The sequence below is a fragment of the Echinops telfairi genome, unplaced genomic scaffold (assembly GCF_000313985.2).
Source record: "Echinops telfairi isolate 266 unplaced genomic scaffold, ASM31398v2 ScPeMD7_2010;HRSCAF=2546, whole genome shotgun sequence".
Taxonomy (NCBI): Eukaryota; Metazoa; Chordata; class Mammalia; order Afrosoricida; family Tenrecidae; genus Echinops; species Echinops telfairi.
In genome coordinates, this window is record NW_022105908.1 from 11055166 (window position 1) to 11063070 (window position 7905).

The following is a 7905-nucleotide window of genomic DNA, read 5'->3' on the forward strand; positions in this document are numbered from 1 at the left end:
ACAAAACACAACAACAAGAAAGAAAAACTTGTAGTTAGTTCAAGGACTGTTTGTTGGCCTTTAGGCGTGTTTTCCAGTCGAGTTTGTTGGGGCGCCAAGCTCTGGCCCCAAAGTCTATTTTTGGTATTCCCTGGGGACTTCGTTGCTCTGTTCCCCTTGCTGTTCTGTTCCACGCCCTTAGTGTTTTACCTCGGTGTGGTGGGATCAGATTGGGAGCAATTCCCACACTGCATCTCCAGTGTGGTTCCCTGTAGGGCTGTGGGTCCATGAGGGATGTCGTGTCTCATAGTGGGGCTGGCCATGTGGTCTTCTCTGTGGTTTGGCTGCTCTGAGCTGGGATATCGTCCTCAAGGCTTGGTGGGCCAGGATGTGCTCCACTCTTTCTTTCTTCCCTTCATTTGCTCCCGTGTCCTTTGATCAAACACCTCCCTCTCCCTGAGCTGCAGCTTCAGGGCTGGCCTCTGAAATAAATTCTTCTGGGGGGAGGGGCAGCTGTCCACATATTTGGGATTGGGGCCAACACCTCAGACCTCTACACTGCATTCACATCTTGGAGCACTAGGTTGAAGTCTGGTCCCTCTTTCCCTGTGGAGATATAAAAAATGCCCTCTCCTTGGGTGGGTTAGTTCCCCGTGCCCCCGCTACCCATTTATATTTTTTCCTTCCCCCACCTCCTTTTTAGTTGCCTGCTTAGGCTATCTTAAGGTGAAAGAACTGAAGAAAAAAAAGTCAAGCCTCTAGTTACAATACTGAAAGATTGTATGGGCAAAATATTAAGCGATGCAGAAAATAGCCAAAGAAGATGAGGAAACACACAGTTCCTATACCAGAAAACAGCAGGTAGACATCCAACTATTTCAAAAGCCAGCATAGGATACATCTGAGAAAGAACCAATGTTGCTGAAGACAGAAGTCCAAGCCACACTGAAGACATCAACACTAAAACAAGGCTTCCATAATCTAAAGTATTTCCATCTAAATGTTTCAACAAGCTGATGAAACCCTGGAAACACATACTCACCTATGCCAAGAAATCTGAAAGCCAGCTAGCTACCTGACTAACTGGCTGGAGGACATCCATATTGTAACCAATGTGGATTGGTATTCCAATGAAAGGTGACAACAGAATGTGGAAATTATCCAACAACATCATTAATATGACTTGCAAATAAAAATTTACTGAAAACTACTCAACAATGATTGCAGCAGTACATTGTCAGGGAGCTGCCAGAAATTAAAACTGAGTCCAGAAAAGGAAGTAAAATAAGAGACATCGTTGCTGATGACAGATGGATCTTGGCTCAAAGCAGAGAATAACATAAGGATGTCTACTTGGGTTTTATTGATTATGCCAAGGAATTTGTTTATGTGGATCATAACAAACTATGGAAGGCATTGAAAGAATGGAAATTCCCCCCAGAAGAATATATTTCAGAGGACAGCACTGATGCTACAGCTCAGGGAGAGGGACTTGTCTGATTAGAGCATATGGGAGCAAATGAAGGGGAGGGAGAGAGTGGAGCACATCCTGGCCCACCAAACCTTGAGGATGATATTCCCGCTCAGAGCAGTCAATCCACAGAGAAGACCATATGGCTGGTCCCACTATGAGACACAACATCCCTCACTGACCCATAGCCCCATAGGAGACAACACCTGGGACACAGTGTGGGAATTGCGTCTGATCTGACCACACGACACCGAGACAAAACACTAAGTGCATGCAAGAGAACAGCAAGGGGAGCAGAGCAACGAAGTCCCCAGGGAATACCAAATGTAGACTTTGGGGCGAGGACATGGCAGCCTATCAGACTCAACCGGAAAACACTCCTAAAGGCCAAGAAACAATCATTGAACTAACTACAGCCTTTTCTTTCTTTTTTGGTCATTGGTTTGTTGCTGTTTTGTTTTCTTTTGTTGCTTTGTTTTTGCTCTGTCTTGTTTTTGTGCATGTTATTATCTCTGCAGGTCTGTCTAAAGAAGATAGGCTGGATGAACAATCTGGAGCAGAAAACAATGGGACCAAAAGTTCCGGGGAGGGGGGCATGGGAGAGGGGGAGGTAGGGGAAAGGAAGTGGTGTTAACAAACCCAGGGACAAGGGAATACCAAAGTGATCCAAATCAGCGATGAGGAGGGTGTTGGAGACCTGGTAGGGCTTGATGAAGGGCAATGTAACCGAGAGGAATTACTGAAACTCAAATGAAGGCTGAGCATGATAGTGGGACAAGAGGAAAGTCAAAGGAAATAGAGAAATGAGCTAGGGGGCAAAGGGCATTTATAGAGGTCTAAATAAAGGCATGTACATATGTAAATATATTTATATATGGAGATAGGGAAATAGATCTATGTGCATATATTTATAGGTTTGATATTAAGGTAGCAGATGCACATTGGGCCTCCACTCAAGTACTCCCTCAATGCAAGAATACGTTGTTCTATTAAACTGGCATTCCTTGATGCTCACCCTCCCGATACGATTGCTGAAGACAAAGCGGGTGCATAAGCAAAGATGGTGAAGAAAGCTGATGGAGCCCAGCTATCAAAAGATATAGTGTCTAGGGTCTTAAAGATTTGAAGGTAAATAAGTGGCCAGCTAGCTCAGAAGCAACAAAGCCCATAGGAAGAAGCACACCAGCCTGTGTGACCATGAGGTATCAAAGGGATCAGGTATCAGGCATCAAAGAACAAAAAATCAAATCATTGTGAATGAGGGGGAGTGCAGTTTGGGGATCCAAGACCCATCTGTAGGCAACTGGACATCCCCTTACGGAAGGGTCGCGGGGGGGAGCGGAGCCAGTCAGGGTGCAGTGTAGCAACGATGAAACATACAACTTTCTTCTAGTTTCTAAATACTCCCCCCCCTCCACTATCATGATCCCAATTCTACCTTACAAATCTGGCTAGACCAGAGGATGTACACTGGTACAGATAGGAACTGGAAACAGGGAATCCAGGGCAGATGATCCCTTCAGGATCAGTGGTGAGAGTGGGGATACTGGGAGGGTGGGTTGGAAAGGGGGAACCGATTACAAGGATCTACATATAACCTTCTCCCTGGGGGGTGAACAATAGAAAAGTGGGTGAAGGGAGATGCTGCACAGTGTAATATATGACAAAATAATAATAATTTATAAATTATCAAGGTTTCATGAGGGAGTGGGGAGCGGGGAGGGAGGGGATAAAAATGAGGAGCTGATACCAAGGGCTCAATTAGAAAGCAAATGTTTTGAGAGTGTTGGTGGTAGCAAATGTACAAATGTGCTTGACACAATGTGTGGATGTATGGATTGTGCTAACAGTTGTACGAGCCCCCAATAGAATAATTAAAAAAAAGAAAGAAAGAATGGAAATTCCAGAACATGTCATTGTGCTCATGCAAAACTTGTACATAGGCCAAGAAGGAATCATTAAGACAGAACAAGGGATTTCTCAGAGGTTTAAAATCAGGAAGAGTGTTCATCAGAGTCATTTCTGGCCCATAACAACCCTATGCAAAAGAGAATGAACCAGATAAAAACCCTGCATGGTCCTGAGCCATCCTCACAGTTGTTCCTATACCTGAGCCATGGTTGCAGCCACTATGTTAACCCATCTTATTGAGGGTCTTCCTCTTTTTCAATACCCCTCCACATTGCCTAGCATCATGTCCTTCTCAAGGGGCTGGCCTCTCCTGACAATAAACCCAAATACTCGTATGTAAGATGAAGTCTTGAAATCCTTGCCTCTAAGGAACACTCTGGTATACTTCTTCCAAGACGGATCAGTTTGTCCTTTTAGCATTCCATGGTATTTTCAATATTCTCCAGCACCATAATTCTAATGCATCGATTCTTCTTCAGTTTTCCTTATTCAATGCCCAACTTTCACCTGCATATGAGACAATGGAGAATACCATGGCATGGATCAAGCACAAAGTGACATTTACCTGATGCGATGTGTCTTTTAATTTTTTTTGACTGCTGCTTCCATGACCATAAAATCCTTGACAACTTCAACCTTTTCTTCATTTACCAGGATGTTACCTCTTGGTCCAGTTGTGAGGACTTTGTTGTTCTTCACATTGAGTTTTAATCCATACGGAAGGATGAAATCCTTGATCTTCTTGCAAGTGCTTCAAGTCCTCCTATCTTTCAGCAAGCAAGGTTGTATAATCTGCATATCACAGGTTATGAATAAATCTTCCCCCAAACCTGATGCTGCATTCTTCATATAATCTAGCTTTTCTCCGTATTTGCTCAGTATGCATACTGAATAAGTATGGTGAGAGGATACAACCCTGTTGCACACCTTTCCTGATTTTAAACCATGCAGCGTTTCCTTGTTCTGTTAGCACTACTTTCTCTTGTTGCATGTACAAGTTCCACAAGAGCACAATGGAGTGTTCTGGTATTCCCACTCTTCTCAAAGTTATTCATACTTTGTTATGATTCACATAGTCAAATCCCTTGACATAGTCAATAAAACACAGGCAAATGCCATTCTGACTTCTCTGCCTTTAGCCAAGATCCATCATCAGCAATGTTATCCTTTGTCCATGTCCTCTTCTGAATCTAGATTGAATTTCTGGCAGCTCCCTCTTAATGTACTGCTGTAACTGTTGTTGGGTAATCTTCAGCAAAATTTTACTTGCATGTGATGTTTATGTTATTGTTCTATATTCCAGCATTCTATTGGGTCACCTTTCTTAGGAATTGGGACAAAGACAGATCTCTTCCAGTCAGAAGCGAAGTCGCTGCCTTCCCAATCCTGGCATAAATGAGTAAGTGCATCCAGTGGTTCATCAGCTTGTTGAAATATTTCCACGGGCAGTCCACCAATACCTGGAGCCTTGTTTGTGGCTAATGCTTTCAGTGCAGCTTGGACTTCTTCCTTCAGCATCATTGGTTCTTGCTCATATGCTACCTCCTGAAAGGGTGGACCATTAACTATTTCTTTTTGGTACAGTGACTATATGGATTCTTTCTATCTTCTTTTGATGCTTCTTGCATCAGTCAATATTTTACCCATAGAATCATTCAATATTACAACTCAAGGCTTGAATTTTTCTTCAGTCCTTTCAGTTTATGATATGATGAATGTGTTCTTCCTTTTTAGTTTTCCAACTCTATGTCTTTGAACATTTCATTAAAATATTTTACTTTGTCTTCTTGAGCTGTCCCTTGAAAAATTTCTATTCAGCTCTTCGACTTCATCCTTTCTTCCATTTATTTAAGGTGTTCCAAAACCAAAAAAATAAGTTTTAGACAATCTTTTGACATCCACTTTGATCGTTTCTTTCATTTTTGTCTTTTTAATGACCGTTTTCTTTCTTCTTGAATGATGTTCTTGATGTGCTCCCACAGCTCGCCAGGTCTTCTGTTATTACTGTTCAATTAATCAAATCTGTTCTCAAGATGTTCTTGAAATTCAGATGGGATAGACTCAAGGTTGTATTTTGGCTCTTGTGGAATTGCTTTCATTTTCTTCATCTTTAATATGAACTTACATATGAGCAATTGATGGTCTATCCCACAGTTGACCCCTGGTCCAGTTTAGCTGCTGATATTGAGCTTCTACATCATCTCTTCCTACAAATGTCATCAATTTTATTTCTGTGTATTCCATCTGGAGAAGGCTACATGTGGAGTTGTCACATGTGTTGTTTAAAAAAAGTATTTGCAATTAAGAAGTCTCTGGTCTTGAAATATGTTATTAGGCCATCTTCAGCATTATTTCTATCACCAAGACCATATGTTCCAACAACTGTTCCTTCCTCTTTGCTTCCAACTTTTCCATTCCAATCGCCAATAATTATCAGTGCATCTTGAGTGCATGTTCGATCAATCTCTGACTGTAGTTGTTGGTAGAATTCTTCAATTTCTTCATGACTGCCTTTTGTGGTTCATGCATACATTTGAATAATGGTTGTATTGATTGGATTTCCTTGAAGGCAGATAGGTATAATCCTGTCACAGACAGCATTCTACTTCAAGATTGATTTTCTTTTTTTTTCATTTGTTAAAATTCTAATTTAATGATTATAAGCTTGTATTCCTTTTTATTTTATTTTATTATTTTTCCACTCATCTTGTTTTAATTAAAAGATAATTTTATTGGGGGTTCTTACAGCTCTTATAACAATCCATACAAAGATTGATTTTCAAACGCTCATTTTGCCAATTAAAGTAGTTAGTTTATTGTGCCAACCTGGCCAATAAACATATGTGGGATTAATTAAAGGGCAGAGAGATAAGTGGCTCAGTGAGCCTCACCTTTCTAGTTCTCAGGTCTCTTGCTTTCTGATGGTCGGACCAGAGTGCAGCTGCCTTAGCCAGTTCCCTGCTTTAGCTTGTAAGGCTCACTTCCTGTGAGATATCCCTGAGGAGAAGCCGCATGGGCCTAAACTGATGCAGCCCTGCATGCTGGAGCACCCGTGTGGAGACCCCTGCCAGCGCTGAGATGCTTACCCATGCACTGATTCGGCTTTCCTCTTGCAGTTGGCATCATTGCATGTGTTTTGTGGGATGGAGGAGGACTTTGTGGATTGGTGTCGGACATATGGGTTAATGGGCTAATGTTGGACTTGTGGGCTTGGGCAGCACTGGGTTGGGATATTTTCTTGATGTGCACTTACCCTTTATATAAAACTCTGTCTTATACATATGGGTTTCTGTGGATTTGCTTCTCTAAAGTACCCAGACTAACACACTGACCCTCTACTTTACCAAGCATGATGTCCTTCTGTAGGGATAGGTCCCTGCTGATGACATGTCTAAAACATGTGAGTTGAAGTCTCACCATTCTCACTGTAGCTAAGACATGTATCGTGTCTGTGTTTCTAAGCTTCTATTGGAGGAAAGCGGAATTCTATCTCTTTTACAGAGGAATCGCCTGCGGCCTGGAAAGTTACAATGACTTGTACAATTTCACTCATCTAGAGGTGTCTGAGGCTCCGCTCAATTGAGACTCTAGCTGCATTGCTTTCTAAATAAATGTCTGTTTGTTGAGTCTTCTTGTGACTTCCGGCAAGGTGAAAATGCTATTCCCTTTAAATGGCAAATTCTCAATGAGATCATGTCAATTTGACATTTCAAAAGGCATACATATTATGGTGCCCAGTTGCCTGATAAGCACTAGTTTAGATGTTGCTCTGGAGATATTTGTAGGTTTTTATTTGTATTTAAAACCATCTAGTAAAAGAAATGACCCTCCATAATGTGGTTAGGCCTCTTCCAATCAGTAAGAGGTCATGAAACCTAAAACTGAGGTTCACTAGAGAAGACAACATTCTGTCTCAAGACTACAACATAAGAAATCCTGCCACATAAATAGATATCATGTCGTAAGGAATTTATTTCTGAGCATTGTCCCCTGGTAGATTTTGGAAGAAAAATGGTCAGAGCATGGGAAGAGCTCGTGCTCCTGGGTTTCCGGTGCCTCCTTCTAGAAGTGTAAGGGAACTCAGCAATTGTGAAGCAGTTGAATGGTGCCATCAGCTGGAAGTAGGAGATTATGGACATGGAAATGGAAGCGTGTCCATCCATCTCAGGTAAAGGACGTTTGGTGGTAAGCTTTGGACTGAGGAGCTATAAGGAGGGAGGGTCATGGAAGACGAGAATATCCTAGCAGTGACCATCAGGAGCATGGCAGTGATCAGGGGGGGACCATGTTTATGGAAATGCAGGGAGAGGAAGCAATGTGTGGTGAGGTGTGTTGGGCATCGGGTACTTTCTAAGGATTTTGCGCTGACATTCTTAGGGTGCGTAAATAATTTGACATAAAGATGAGAACATGGGCTATGAAATGCACTGTCCTGGATTTGCATTATGCCTGTGTTTCTTGCTATGTTTCCAACATTAATTTCCTCACCTGTATACTGGGGAACAGTAATGGTACCTTCCTCAGAGAGTTACTGTGATGATGAT